Source organism: Agelaius phoeniceus, chromosome 2 (assembly GCF_051311805.1).
Source record: "Agelaius phoeniceus isolate bAgePho1 chromosome 2, bAgePho1.hap1, whole genome shotgun sequence".
Taxonomy (NCBI): domain Eukaryota; kingdom Metazoa; phylum Chordata; class Aves; order Passeriformes; family Icteridae; genus Agelaius; species Agelaius phoeniceus.
The window spans coordinates 106,534,390-106,548,737 of record NC_135266.1 but is presented as its reverse complement, the minus strand read 5'-3'; the positions used below and the strand labels follow the sequence as shown (position 1 = coordinate 106,548,737).

General features: G+C 37.7%; 1 long non-coding RNA gene across 1 annotated transcript in view; it reads left to right on the top strand.

Annotated features, from left to right (window-relative positions):
• Nucleotides 1-419: 419 nt before the first annotated feature.
• Nucleotides 420-14,348, top strand: part of LOC143693407 (uncharacterized) — a 38,249-nt gene continuing 24,320 nt past the window's right edge. The window contains exon 1 of the long non-coding RNA XR_013181056.1: nucleotides 420-7,797. This is a non-coding gene — a long non-coding RNA (uncharacterized LOC143693407). The remainder of the gene's footprint in view (nucleotides 7,798-14,348) is intronic.

Here is a 14,348-nt window from a genome sequence, read left to right as displayed (position 1 = left end):
AAAACCTTAGCCTTTAAAGTGCAGGTATTGAGATTAATTAAACAGTCCTAAAATCCCTTGTGTTACTCCAACCTTTTCAGTTGTATTGTAGTCACCAGAGCCCTTACACTCTTCCAGATGGTATTTTAAACCCCAAACCCCATCTGGGTTTAAGGATGGGTGGAAAATGTTCCCAAAGCATCATTGTAGCCACCTCTCAGAAAAAGTCACATTGCACCTTTTAAAAACTGCTGCTCCAATAAGATAATTGTGATTTTACAAAGGAGAAAATGAGGTAGAACAAACTTACCTGTAAGGATTTTAGCTGGATGTTTTCATTCTGAAATCAGTCCAATGCTCAATACTGTGAGCAGTAGGAGATATCCAACTGCAGGTGGATGCTATCAGATTTAATTAAGTTCTTCTATTCATCTGCATTCACTGCTTTACTCAAGGTAACAATATTATTATAGTCAGGTATATAGGTAACAATAATATTATAGTCTTTATATTACCAAAATATATATATAAATCTTCAGTCTTAACTTAAAAGGGCCAAATTAACCTCAAATGGCCAAAGTTGTTTCCCATACAACTTCCTTAAAGAATTGCAAAGTGTGAACCTCACATGTTTAGTATTTTTCTGGTTTTACCCAGATCTCAATTTATAACAATGAAGATCCAAGTTTAGCAACTGCTCATGGAAAATTTTTTCATGGAAAAAATAGTGTGCAGCTCCCACTGGTGTGATTTTTTTTCTGCTTCATCCTGGTATTGGAGACTGAAATTTTTCAGACATTTTATTGTTTCTTTTAATAAATTCCATATATAAATTTCAGCTAAGCTATGAGCTGCAGCACCAATGTTTTTAATGAGACAGAAGGAGACAAGATTAATCAATTTATTTAATTATGGGTTTTTTCAGCATTGGTACTCACATCTCAGTTAGTAGAATTAAGTATACTAATCTATTTATTTCTGTTTTCTGTGTGATCTTCCTAAAGACCCTGAGAAGGAATTCATAATTTTAATTTTTTTAATTCCCCACACCTAAAGCAAACCACGCCAAAAATTACTATTGCACTGTTATTGCAGTATTTTGAGCTTTATAGTTCAAAATAAAGAGTAAACATGTTCCTTGCCAAATGTGTAAAAAGGTTAAAAGTGGTTTTCTTTAATTTTGTTATCTCACACTGCTAAATGTTTGCAATGTGCCATAATAAGGGCACATAAAAATATATATATTTGCTGTTCTAATTCAATGACACAAAATTCAAGATCCCTGAGGTAAGGTTAAGCAGGAGCTCGTGTAGTCAGGGTTGAAATTCAGACACTGCAGATATAATCCATCTCCCTGACACATGCAGTGCCTCATTGTGAGACTGCCAGACACAGTCTGCTGAGATGGGAATGTCACAGAATACCAAAGCAGGGGGAGAGGCAGTTTTGTTCATCATTGCTTTTATCTGTGAATATCCATCTAGCAGTCTACATGCATAGCTATTGCCAGACAGAGAAATATGAATGCAGCATGGAGATGCAGCAGCTAACAGTCACAGATGTATATGGAGCATATGCTAGGAGCTCAGAATTACCTGCAGATAATTTGGGCAGTTAATCAGGTTAATTGCTTATTGCTAAGGCAGTATTTTGGTACAGACCCTGAGTCACCACCTCAGCTGTCTAGCAGAGATCAATGAAAGGCCTGGTTGTCTACATCTTCTAGTGAATTCTGAACCTAAATGACAAAAGGGACCCTGAAGGCAAAGAAACTGCACTGTCATCACTGGGAATGCAGGCTGGCAGAAAGAGCTGCAGTGGCAGAAAGAAAAAAAAAGCTTTTTCAAAAATAACAAGCAATACTGGTTTTACAATTACTTCTTGGTTATTCCCACTCTATTACACATTTGAAATTTCCATTCGGGGGACAAAAAAGGGAAACCTCTGAAGCAGTACAGAGAAATTAAGGTTCCAAAATGAGAGATACAGGTGTATGTCTATCATATGTGTAAGTTGGTGTTATGCCAAAAAGCAAAGAAACTTGGTTGTATTTTTCAGACAAACAGATTCCATTGGATTTTCAAATACCCACGTCAGGCAGCAAAATACTAAAATTGTTTGAGTGCCTGGCCTGAAGTGGTTTCTAACTGGCATGAGCATAGGCAGTTCTTCTGTAAACTGTTGGGATCCCTGAATAGTTATGGCTCTAATCCGAAATGAGGAAAGCTTCCAGGGCCCTGAAAAAACACACCCTTGCCACAGACTTGGCAGAAATCAGGTTGACCATATGACCAACAGGGCTGGAGGGACACAACTGTCTGGGTTTATGTCTGGACATATGGCAAGATTTGCATAGTGATTAAATACTGTTGACTCTAGCTTTAAAAGTGTGTTTTTATTTGAAATAGTGCATCCTGTTCTAGGTGTACTGAGCAACGTCTCTGTATAGGCATTTTTCTGCCGAGTTGTAAAAGGCAGCCTTTAGCTAAAAGCACCATCTGTGACATGAATCAGCAGTTCAGTGATGCAGTTGAGGAGCTTGGAGCAGTGGGATGGACGGAAGGAAAGGGCATTTTTCAATGTTAGAATGTAACTATTGTAGGGGTGCTAATAGCTCCCAGGCTGGCAGCAGAAGTTTCTTGGGGAACCTGCAAGCAATTAAAGGTTTTGGAGCAGTTGCAGCAGGTAGGCTGTCTGTAGGGGAAGAGGGAGCTAAAAGTTAGGTTAGAAATTTTGGCCTTGGTTTAATCACACACACACACACACACACATCCCCTGCAGCTCAGTTCCTGTAATCAGTCATTTAACTCTGTCATTTAACTCTGCTTGGTGATGGCTTTCAGTGCTCCCTCGGAATTCCCTCCCTCGAGCCCAATACAAAGCCCTGTCCTTTGCAAAGTGCTCTAAGAGCAAACCCAGGGCAGGAAAACTACACATTTCAATTCTTTTGGTCATTTCTGCTTTTACTTTCTCTGAACCCCTTGTTTACCTATTATGACTGCAATTTTCAGGGCTGGAGGGAAACTCCATCACCCAACCTCAGTTTTCTTTATCACTCCTGAGAAGAATAGTTACAATCACACCAACGGTGTAAAGCTGGCAGTTGTTGGTCTTGATTTTTCCACCTGCACTAATCTCACACGGGCATGGGATTGCCAGTGATAACAAGTTCCCAGGAGCCTCATTTTGTATCTCTTCAATTTCCTCTTGCTGCACATTTTTCCCAAAAGATAGTTGGACATTGAATTACTGGGCATAAAATCAGAGGCTAACCTACTACTGTCACTTAGAAATGGATTAGACTTATCTATAGTCTTATAAAACAAAGCTGAATATGTCATTTGGTTATCACCTCATATCTCTATATTTTGGGTAAGTCTGAATTTTTTTAGGTGTGGAAAAAATTATATATTTCTGCATATTTTGTTTTGTAATTCCACATCTAGTAAAAATGTAGAAAAATTCTGCATGATATTTCTGAGAAACTGACAATTAGAAATAAGAGTATCATAAGAGTTTTGTCCTTTTTTTATCTATTTCAGGGAATCAGAGAAAAATGTTTTAATCCAAAATCTATAGATGCAAGCATTATTATCAGTTCATCATCAGTAACATAATTATCAGTTTTTACTTATTTGATTTAGGAAAGGTTTTTTTTGTAGTTTTGTCTCTTGGAAGAGAGAGAACATGGCAAAGACAATATGTACTCTTTACGTATTACATAGAAAGAAAAATTCTCCATTTTGAAAACTTTAAGTAAAAAGTGGGATACATTTTTTCACAAATAAATGGGTAAGAACTCCTGTTCTACCTGTTCTGTTAAGTGATTGCTTTTTAACCCTAAAACTCAAATAAGATCCCCCTGCAATTTTTCAAACTTAACCCCAAATTCAGCTTTTTTTTTTTAATTTGTTTTATTCTAAAACTAGACTACACACCTCAGAAATTTTACAATAAATAAGAATTAAATTTATATTAAAGTTGTCCTCTAGGGATTTAATCTTTAAAGCTGCTTCATTAATAAAGGATATGATGCATGGGATATTTTGAACTTTCATTCTTGGACTGTCCTGTCTACCTGTAACACTTCTGACAGTAAGTAAGTACTTACTGTCTTGTTTTGCTTCAACATCTGTAAAGAATAATCTTACTGTATTAGCAATACCTTTTCCCATGTTGCTTGATTTTCTGATAAAAGGGAACCAGCATTACCTACATATTTACACACATAAAATAATACATATGAACACATAAAGAAGTTCAGTTAACATAGATTTCATGTATTTGGACATGCATTCCAGAAAGCCAAAGAGATTAGAAATTCTTAAGGAGAAATCAAGCAGCAAGAATATTGTCCAAGTGATATCTTACACAAGGGCAGAATCAGCACATCCAGTGTCCATTCAAAAATTTAAGCAACCACTCTGTCAATGATCTATACTAATTCCTGGTTTGCACTGTCTGGAGTGTTTTGAAAGTTTAATTCCCAAAATTGTGTTGCTTTTTCTCTGTGATCCGCATCTCCTAGAAATGATCTTTAGGAGGTACAAAGATTTCAAGAGGCTTTGAACTTTGGGAGAGCTAAATGTATTTGTGGTGTTATACTTCACCTTGGTTGGTTTTGATTCACAGCATTGCTGTTAAAACAAATGGGCACCAAAACATTTCAAAAGGCTCCATTTTGTTATCAAGTTCTCTGATGAGAATATGTACTAAGAAAAGCTCTGATGTATCAAAAAGAGAGTGTGGTGGTGAGTCACTGGTTCATTTGGAAAGTGTGGTGTGTCAGGTTTGTCACCCTTCTGAAAAAAACCATATTTGAAGCACCATCTTACTACTTGTTTAAGTCTCCTGTTTAGTTGCCATAAAGCTGTGGAAAAGCCAAGAAATTGAAACTGTCATGGAGTATGTTTTTGCTTTAATTATCACAGTTCATGAGATATTGGCTGTTTCTAATATATCATTAAAGGTAATTTTTATCTATACATTTTTGTCTTCTCTGTCGTGCGCAGATTGTTTGTTGAAGGAGCTTTTACATAAAGAGAGACTGAAAATAGCACCAGTAAAACAATTGACAGTGCTCTAAAAATGTTCTTTAAAGTAGTCATGTCCTCAAGTTATACCTGACAGAGAGAATTGGGAAGGCACACTAGAAACACATTCATATTTGTCTTGACTAGCAGTTGATGCTGTCATTTTTGGTTTGAATATTGACATGGTTTATTGGTAGGGTGCTGTCTAGATTTTGTCAGCTGCTGAGTTGCTGCCTTGCAGGTAACATGAATATGTACCTGTCCTTTGGGGTGACTCTGCATTGTTTGGGTTTTCATTCAGGCAAGAACTTGTATGTAAATAAAAACCCTCACAGGTTTGAATTTTTTTGTGCTGATTGTTTTTCTTCTGATTTCCTCTTGACAATTAATAGCTCCATGAAACTACACTGGGCAGCATATTTAAAACTAATAGTAAAAAAAAAAGGAAAACTACCTGGGGATACCCCTTAATAGAAATAAAGTTTGGAAAACAGTGGAAAGTCAAAGAAAAAGCAGCAGTCTGCTTGTTCTGAGGCAGCTGCTGTGTCACATGAGCCAGCAGCCACCAAGGCCTTCCACTTGCAGGAATTCTGCCATAATTATCCTGACTCATTACAAACCTCACCTGGCTTTAATTCACCAATGTAACTTACTGAATATTTTTCCATTGAGATGTCCTGAGCATGTAAGCACAGCAGGGATTCATCTGGGGACATCTGACCTCTTTTTCCTCCTTTTCCACACTTTTCCCTCTTTTCTTACACTAAAGGGCAACAAATTTCCTGCTGCATGTGAGCGTAACCATCACATGAATGCCAAAAGAATACAGCAAGTTGTTTTAAAAACAAAAGCTGAGTAAAGCAATAATGATTTGCTGCTCATTGTAAAGCTCTGCCAATTTAGCTATTTGTTATGCTCTAAGATTTACATGGGCTCCTTACCAAGGTTTCAGCAATGTGGCATGCTGATCCCTTCCTCTCTCTGATTTGTCTATGCATCCCTGACTGCTGCACATGGTTTCCGTATGCAGTTGCCTAAAGTACACTATTTGTGGGGGTTTCAGCTGCTGAGAGCAACTCTAGCTAGATTCTAGTGCTGGGTTTGGAACATGATATAAAACTGTGAGGTGCTTTATGCTGCAACATCACTGTTCTATTAATTTTTAAAGAAGATGCTAACCATCTCTTAGTCAAACATCTTTATTTCTTATTTCCCTTTTCCACTACTTCTGGCAGCATATTTTGATTTCAGACATGCATTTTGTGGATGCAAAGGGTTGTTTTGTTTTTCTTGAAGTGTATCTCAACACAAATTTTTATTTATTTCATAGTCCCAGTGTAAACAAAATTGAAGTTTGAATTGATGTCTTAGATTTAAATTCTCCTGCAGAGGACTTGGGGTATAGGTATTTGGCTCAACAATTTATGAGAGAGATTTTAAGGGTAGTGTTACTTATATTAATGGATGTTGTTGCTGTTTTAAGAGGTCTGAAGGGTTTTAGTCGTTGAATTTAGTGGGAGTTTTCTTGTTTGGTTTTGGGTCATGTTTTTTGTTGGTTTAGATGTTCTGGGTCTTTTTATTTTTGCTTATTTTGTTAGTTTTTTTAAGCCAGCTGAAGATAAATATATATGGGTACCTAAGGAACCAAGTAACAGCAACATAAAAAATATATTATCTTCTACTGACAACTATCTTGAAACATGCTGTGCCTCTCAAATTAGAAATATCTGCATTGATCCTTCCAGCTAACACCAAGAGACAATGGTAGCTCAGAGAATGGTAGTGCAGAGAGAGCAACTGTCTTTATATTTGCACCTCTAGTATTTTTATTTGTGCGTCTTCATTGCGTGTATCAGAACAATTACATTCTATTACATTCTATTTTGCACAATATCATTCATTTCTTTTAATTAGTTATTTTTTAATTTCAAAAATTTAAGTGCTGGGTCTATTTCTTTCATGCATTTGTGGACCTGATTCATAGAATCACAGAATTGCTTAGCTTGAAAAATATCTCTGAGATTATTGAGTCCAACCTTTGTCCAAACACCACCTGGTCAATCAGACCATGGCACATCCAGGTGTTCCTTGGAGTCACCATCCCTGGAGATGTTCACCATCTCCCTGGGCAGTCCATTCCAAAGTTTAATAGTCATTTCCATTAAGAAGTTCCTCCTGATGTCCAACTTGACCCTCCCCTGGTGCAGCTTGAGGCAATTTCCTCTTGTCCTGTCTGTGGTTTTCTGGGAGAAGAGGCCAACCCCCAAAGCTCACTGAAATCAGAAGAAAGACTTCACAGATCTTTCTTTCCTTTGTTTTTTTGGTGTTTGATTTTTTTTTCCCCCCACGGAATGGATTGTGAAGGCAACAAGATTTTGCTGACAAGCAATGGGATGATTCATGCAAAATTGACAGAAGTAGGAGAGGCAGGCCCTTGTACTTTGTACCTGATATTTGAGGCTGTAAAAGCACACAAGTTTTGAGGCATAAGCCGAAATGTGCAAGCAAAAGCTGATGGCGAGCTGCAGAACAGGTCTGAGGAGCTGTACAGGTGCTGCAGGTCCTCTCCAGCCAGGTCCCAAAGATGATGGGCCTCCTCTTGTTGGGCTGGCACACTTGGCTGCTTAGGAAGGGTTTGTTAATTTGCTGAGTGCCAAACCAAAAGTGCTCAAACGAGAGAATGCCAAAGGTGATCAGCTTGCCAAAAGTTTTGATTTCAGACATCTGTCTCTAGAAGGGTGTGGACTTTATGGGGAGGTTTGTGCAGCTGAAACACCAGCACCAGGTCTGTATCTGCTTCTTGTTCTTGCTATCTGTTCCCTTTATGTTTTATGTTTGGCAGTTGCCATTAAAATCTTTCCTGTTGCTGTCAGCCCTGTATTAATTCACTGTGACATTAAAGCTGGAGAACACTGAAATACAACTAACTAGGCTGAAGAAAGAATAGTGGATATTTTCATAGTGGCTATTGCAAATGACTGCTGCAGACAGAAGCAATCTTTAAGTTGCAAAAATTATTAGGGCATATTCTGACCTCTTTCTACTCCCTGTCCTAATGTGAAAATTGCCATTTTTGTATTCACACTTTACATGGAGCAGTTTGGTTTAAATATAGTTATATTTATCTGGTAAATATATGTTTTAATGTATGCATAAAATGTTCACAGTTATTTCAGTTATCCTCTAATAGGATTCTGGGATTACCTGAAAAATTATGAACACTGTTATTATGAGTGCTTTTCTTAAAAAGTTTTTTATAATAATCTGCTAAGAAAAGAGAGAGATTGAAGAAATTTAAGAAAAATACAAAAATATTTTAGCACCAATTTTTTTCTAAATTCCTATTTTGAAAGCCAGATAATAGTTTATATAGACTGTCCTGATGGTGGTTTTTTGTTAGGAGGGTAGATGTGGGGCAAAATGGATTTGCATATAGGTTAACACTTAAACTGAAGGAAATTTTGAAAGGTATTTCTATGTATAATTTGCTGCCTTATTCCTAAAATGTTCTAGATGTTAACATGTCATATATATTCCTGTTATTTTCCCAATTAAAATAAATATTAATTTTAAAAATCATGTTGTCTTTATTTCTACGACTGACTGTATTTGAGAAAATGGTATCATTTCTTTGTTTATCATGATGCAGCACAAATTCCTCAGGGGCAATGTTCTGTTTCTACTGAAGAACAGGTAAAGGCAAATGCTGCTCTTATCTCCAAATTTAACAGACCTTTGGTTGGTTCCTTCTATTCTGTGGGACAGAGACACCTTGGAAAGAGTGAAGGGGCATCTTGGGGGTGGGAAAGATGAATTAATAAATATTTTCTGTTTCCTCTTCATTCAGAGGTCTTTCTTAGAAGCAGGAGCATGAAAGACTGTTCAGGGCTGTTTGCACAAGATGCTGAAAATTAAGTAGAGCCTGACACTGCAAAAAATGTAGAAAAGGTGGAAAGAGAATAATGTGAAAAGACAACCTGCAAAAGTAAGCATGTGACTTGAATACATTTCATTCCATGTCCTAGCTGTTGCTGGATTGTCTTGGAAAACCATCAGGTCACAGAAATAAGTCAATGGTGAGTTACAATTTACTCCAAGCTCCATCAGCAAGAATGAATAAATGAATAAATAAAAATAAAATTAATAATTTTTTTTAAAGAAAGTTCAGCTTTTTTAGGCATTTAGTTTGTTTTGCTTAGGAAAATAAGGCAACCAGGAACAAAGGCACTAGAGGTTAGTGGCATAAGCTTATTATTTTGGAAGTGTAAAGCTATTAAAATGACAATTGTGAAAGCCACTTGAAGAGGTAGAGAAGCTTAGGAAATAAATATATCTATAGCAGGTAGAGACTGTGCTTGTGACATCCCAGCTGTTAGTTATATCCAGGAGCAGAAATAAAAGCCCATTTTATGGATTAATTAAAAGGTTTAGTAAACAGCACTGGTGTTTTGTTTAATCTAATGTGCACCAGCTAGATCCAGTTCCCAAATAGTCTTAAATGAGTACAAACCACCTTGCAAATTCCCTTCTGATACCTGTGGATTTCAGGAGGCTTAAGCAGAGGACACACACCCTGGGGTCTGTCAAGACTCTCTGAAAGTATTTTAAAGTATTTTTGTGCTTCTTCCTGTGTGTGATGTCACATGCTCTCAGACTTTTCCTTTCCTCTAATCGATGTTTCTTTCAGAATAGTGTTTGAATAAGGATAGAAGTAATGACTTTTCCTTTTTTCTTTTGTTTCTCAATGGTTTTTTTTCTTCTCATCATTTTCTTCTCATCAGATTCTTTTCTGCCTTTATTATTTGTATCATTAGCAAGCAGGCAGCACAATAGACCAAAATGTCTCTTAAAAGCATTAATTGAGAAAGTCACCACCAGTTTATATAGTTTCTGCTCATTCTGCTGACTATTTGTTTTATTTCTGAATTACTTTTCAGTTTTTAGGACTAACAACATGGACAAATGCTTGCAATCAAGCAAGAAGATACCGAATTTTTTCTGTAAGGATTTTTTTCCCCCCTGTCCCAACTCATAGTTTCCCTGAAGTTAATGAAAGTTACATGCAGAGCATATCCCCAGAGGATTTACTGGAAAATTTTACAATGCTAAAATAAACAGAGGGTTGTGGCAACATGCTCTGGTGAAAATAATGCTGTCTCTGTTAGCTCAGCTGCTCAGGTGCAGGAGAGCAGTTTTCTTCCAGAGGCTCCTGTCAGATGCCTACAGGACTTTGCCTCATTTACCATTTAACCTTTCCACTGTGCTTGGCAGAAAATCCACACAACTGCCAAAATATGTTCAGATATTGAGGAAGTCCAGGTCCCCTCCAGTCTCCTGCCTTCACATGAAGAGTCTGAACGAGAGCAACCCCAATGTGGATTTAAGGCACGTGCAGGGAAGTGTGAGTAGGAACTGTGGCTATGTATAGAATACATATTGTTCTTATTTTTTCTGATAATTTATAGTGACTTTGCTTTCCTCCAGATACCAGCAATTGTAAGCAGTAGTCTATAAGATCTTGGGCAGGGGAGCAGAGATTGAACCTTCCTGATTTTCATTCAGATGCAGCAACTCTTTGGGTTGCTCAGTGCTCCCAAAGAGTAGCTGAATCATGGAGTGAAACTGGGCATTTTCTCTGAGTGTGCTGTGACTTTCTGTACAGATGGCATGTACATGCTGCCTCTTTATCCCAGTCCAGTCATTCCAGAATGAAAGTCTGGGATTTTTTTTATTTTATATATTGTTTTATTTTATATATTTCCGTTATATAAAAAGTTAGGTGTTGGGGTCTGAAACAGTGAAAAGTGAAGAAAGAAAACTAAAATAATGAAGAAAAGTATTGTTAAGTCATTTTCAATATATTATTCTTCTTCTTTATTTCTTTTCCACCTGCTACACTAATGTATAATGAATATACTATTTAGATGAAATAGATTTTCTGAACCTGCTCAAATATACTGAATAAGTCAGAGTTGAAGTTGAGGAAGTTGATAAAGTTGATGTAGTCAGGCTGGGGTGTTTTTCAGTTTGGTTGTTTGTTTGGTATTTTTTTTAATCTGAGGTACACTGCCCTTTGAATCTTGTGGCAAATTCTTAGCATTTACAGAAAAAATGAATCCTTTTCTGTTTCAGCAGTGTAGCTGGGGCTTTGCTGCAGCACTGCTGCCCCAGTACTGCTTGCTGATATCTAGCTCAGCAGATAGCAGGAGAAAATCCAGTGTGTTCATGGAAACAGTGCCTCCTCAGACAAGTGATAATCATTCTAATGTCAGTGTCATGCTGCAATCAGACTCTGACAAGGTTTGCAAATATCTTGAAAGGAGCTGCTCATCTTCAAATGCTGTAGCTCAAAGCCCAAGTGGAACAAACCCCAGGCTTGCTGCACGTCAGCTGCAGAATTTTGTTGATGAGCACAGCATGAATAAACAGAGGCCACTGCTATCATCACCAGCAGGAACAGCCAGATGCACTGGGCTGGTCGACTGCTTAAAATCTTGCTGCATAACCACAGAAACTAAAAATGGAGCTTAAAAACCCATTACATGTCTCCAGAGCCATGGACTGCCTTTTTAAAGCTTCAAGGCCATTTTTAATCAGTGCCGAAGTATTTTTTTAGGCACGTCTGTTCTCAGGGACTTCTGTCTGGTTTTCACCATTCATGAGAACAGAATGAGGCCTGGATAGGGCATAGGATGGTGGTTCAAGCAGAGGGATAGTCCATGAACCATCCCAGCTCTGCCACAGGTATGCGTGCTCTGCAACTGGGAAAGTCATTTGCTCTCTTTGTGCGCTTATTTTTCCACCTGTGAAATAGGGGCAGCATCTCATCTACAACAGTAACACAAGGGCTTGTTCATTCATGGGTTCCCAGTGAATTTTAAGCTCTCTGAGATGAATAGTGAGAACCCTGCAGGGAAAAAAAAACAGAAGGAAAAGGAGGAAAAAACAGAAGGCAGAAGGAGAAAATATTGTTTGTTACGCATTGGGCTATTTCTCCGTGGTTTTGAGGCAAAGCAATGTGCTTTTTTCTGCTGTTGTGTCTTCAGTCTGTGAGGATTAAGGGTTTGGGGAAGGCTAAGGCAGGATTCTCCATGTGTTGGCAGCTCTGCCACCATAGTGGCATGGTGAAGCCAGCCTGCAGTGGAAGGGCCATGTCCTGTGCATTACACCTGCTTGCTGTGGGTCTAAATTACTTTCATGATGGGCCATACTGGAATTGCCAAACATGACGTAGCCAGAAAAGACCTGATCTGGTGTTGTCTGCACCTAGGGCTACAGAATCTCTCTCAGTGGTGCCGTGCAAAGCTCCAAAAGCCTGTGTTTGATGTGCATTTGCTTCCCTGTTGTGGGAGGAGGCAGTAGCAGCCTGTCTGGCATGAAGGGCAGGGAAGTCTTTTTCTTCATCTATGAAACCCAATCAGTATTGTAGTTGCAGATGACAGACTCTAATGCCACTATTGGACAATTTTAGGCAATTTTTTTATTCAAGACAAATATGAAAGACAGAGAAAGAGCCCAGCAACTAAAATTTACATGAGGTTTGATGTTTTGCTTTTTTTTTTTAAAACACTGGTTTTGGTCTATACTTTGGTCTATACTTTGGTCTATACTTCCCTCGCAGTGTTAAATACACAAGTTATGCAGTGAGAACATTTCTCAGAAAAATGTGAATCCCCTAAGAATTACATAGAGAGAAGCCTCTAAACCAGTGGGGTTTTTGTTCTGCAAGCTAATTTGTAGCTTTTTTTATCTGATAATGAGCCCTGTGGGGCTGCAGTTGGTGGGTATTTCCATTTGGGCACACTCACTGCTGGAAGACCTTCCTAGAACTTGCCAGATTCCCAGCTGAATCCCCTAGATCCTTGTTCTTGTAGAGCAATATGGTGATAGAGTGAGGGCATTTATTGCCTCATTTATGGCTGTGCTCTCACACTCCATCACTCCTCAGGGTCTGAAAGGACTCTGAAAGATTCCACGAAGGCTTCCAAGCCACACAGAGAAGGGGAACACCCCCACCAAGAGCAGTGGGGATGTCCAAAGCCCCATGGTGACTCACTGAGATTGCAACAGGTGCAGAATCCGTCCTCCTGTTCTGCTTTGCAAGTTAAAAAAAAAACCCTTGTATTTAAAATTTTGCCGGGTATTTTCTTTATCGCAAGGTGATAGCACTCAGTGTCGGGTGGCCTCGGAAAGAGGTTTACAGACCATATCCCAGGACTTCATTGCCAGATCCTGGGAAGTCTGAATTTCCATCCCCTTGAAAGACACACTAATTTTTTAGTAGTTGTGAGGATTTTAGTATTGTTATGAAAATTTTACCTATAGGAATAGAAAATTAATAACTGACATATGGAGTCTGGTTCAAATGAATTTGAAATTTCCTCCTGGGGACCTCTCTCTGAAATAATTGCATAACATAATATTCCACTTTACAATTTTTCAGCTTTTGTTTATATTCATGAATTATGGGGAGACTGCAGCTCCAGGTCTTTATGGTGAAACAGACCAAATTTAATTCTAAATAAGGAACAATATAAAGATCTGGAATAAAATTCATTTAAAGGAAAGTAGTGCCCTAGAAGAATTAAAAGGCACAGTTAAGACAAAGTAAATTCAAACAAGCCTCACCAATGTTTTTCTGTGATTTCTGGGATATTTATCTTTTATATATTCATGCTGAAAAATACAGTCATTTGTATATTTATACTGAAAAATACAATCATTAGTCATATTGGCCATGACTAAATTAATCATTTTTCTGCTAATTTATCCCTGTTGGGACAGTACCATGACAAGAGACCTCAGCTTTTGTTCATGCTATGAATCTTGTCTGGCTCAGGAGAGCAGGTTAAATATCTTTGTTTTACCTGTGTTATCTTCCTGCAGCCTGAAGGACTACTTAGTTATAAATATGCAGGGAAAATCTGTTCCAGTACATGTATACCTTCTCTGCATTATATCTCTAATAGAAAATGATTGGGAACTGACATACACTGACCTCCAGCAGATAATTATCTGATAAAATTGATACTTCACTTCAAAATGCCTAAAAAATTATACTGTCAGATTGATGTTTATTCCTAAAAGCATTCTGGAGAACTTCCCCTTGATCTTAGATCAGCCCATTGTCAAATTCCTTAAAGGCCACATCATTTATAAATGATATGAACTGCAGATGTATAATTCATGTGGAGCATAAAATAAGGTTTAAAACATTTGTATTAAAAAGGTAAGGTGATCCTATATTAAATCATATTTATGGCCTAATTTTAAAGTATGGAATCCTTCTGACTGAAGTTTAGCACTTACTTTTTATTTTTTAGAATTTATTGGAAA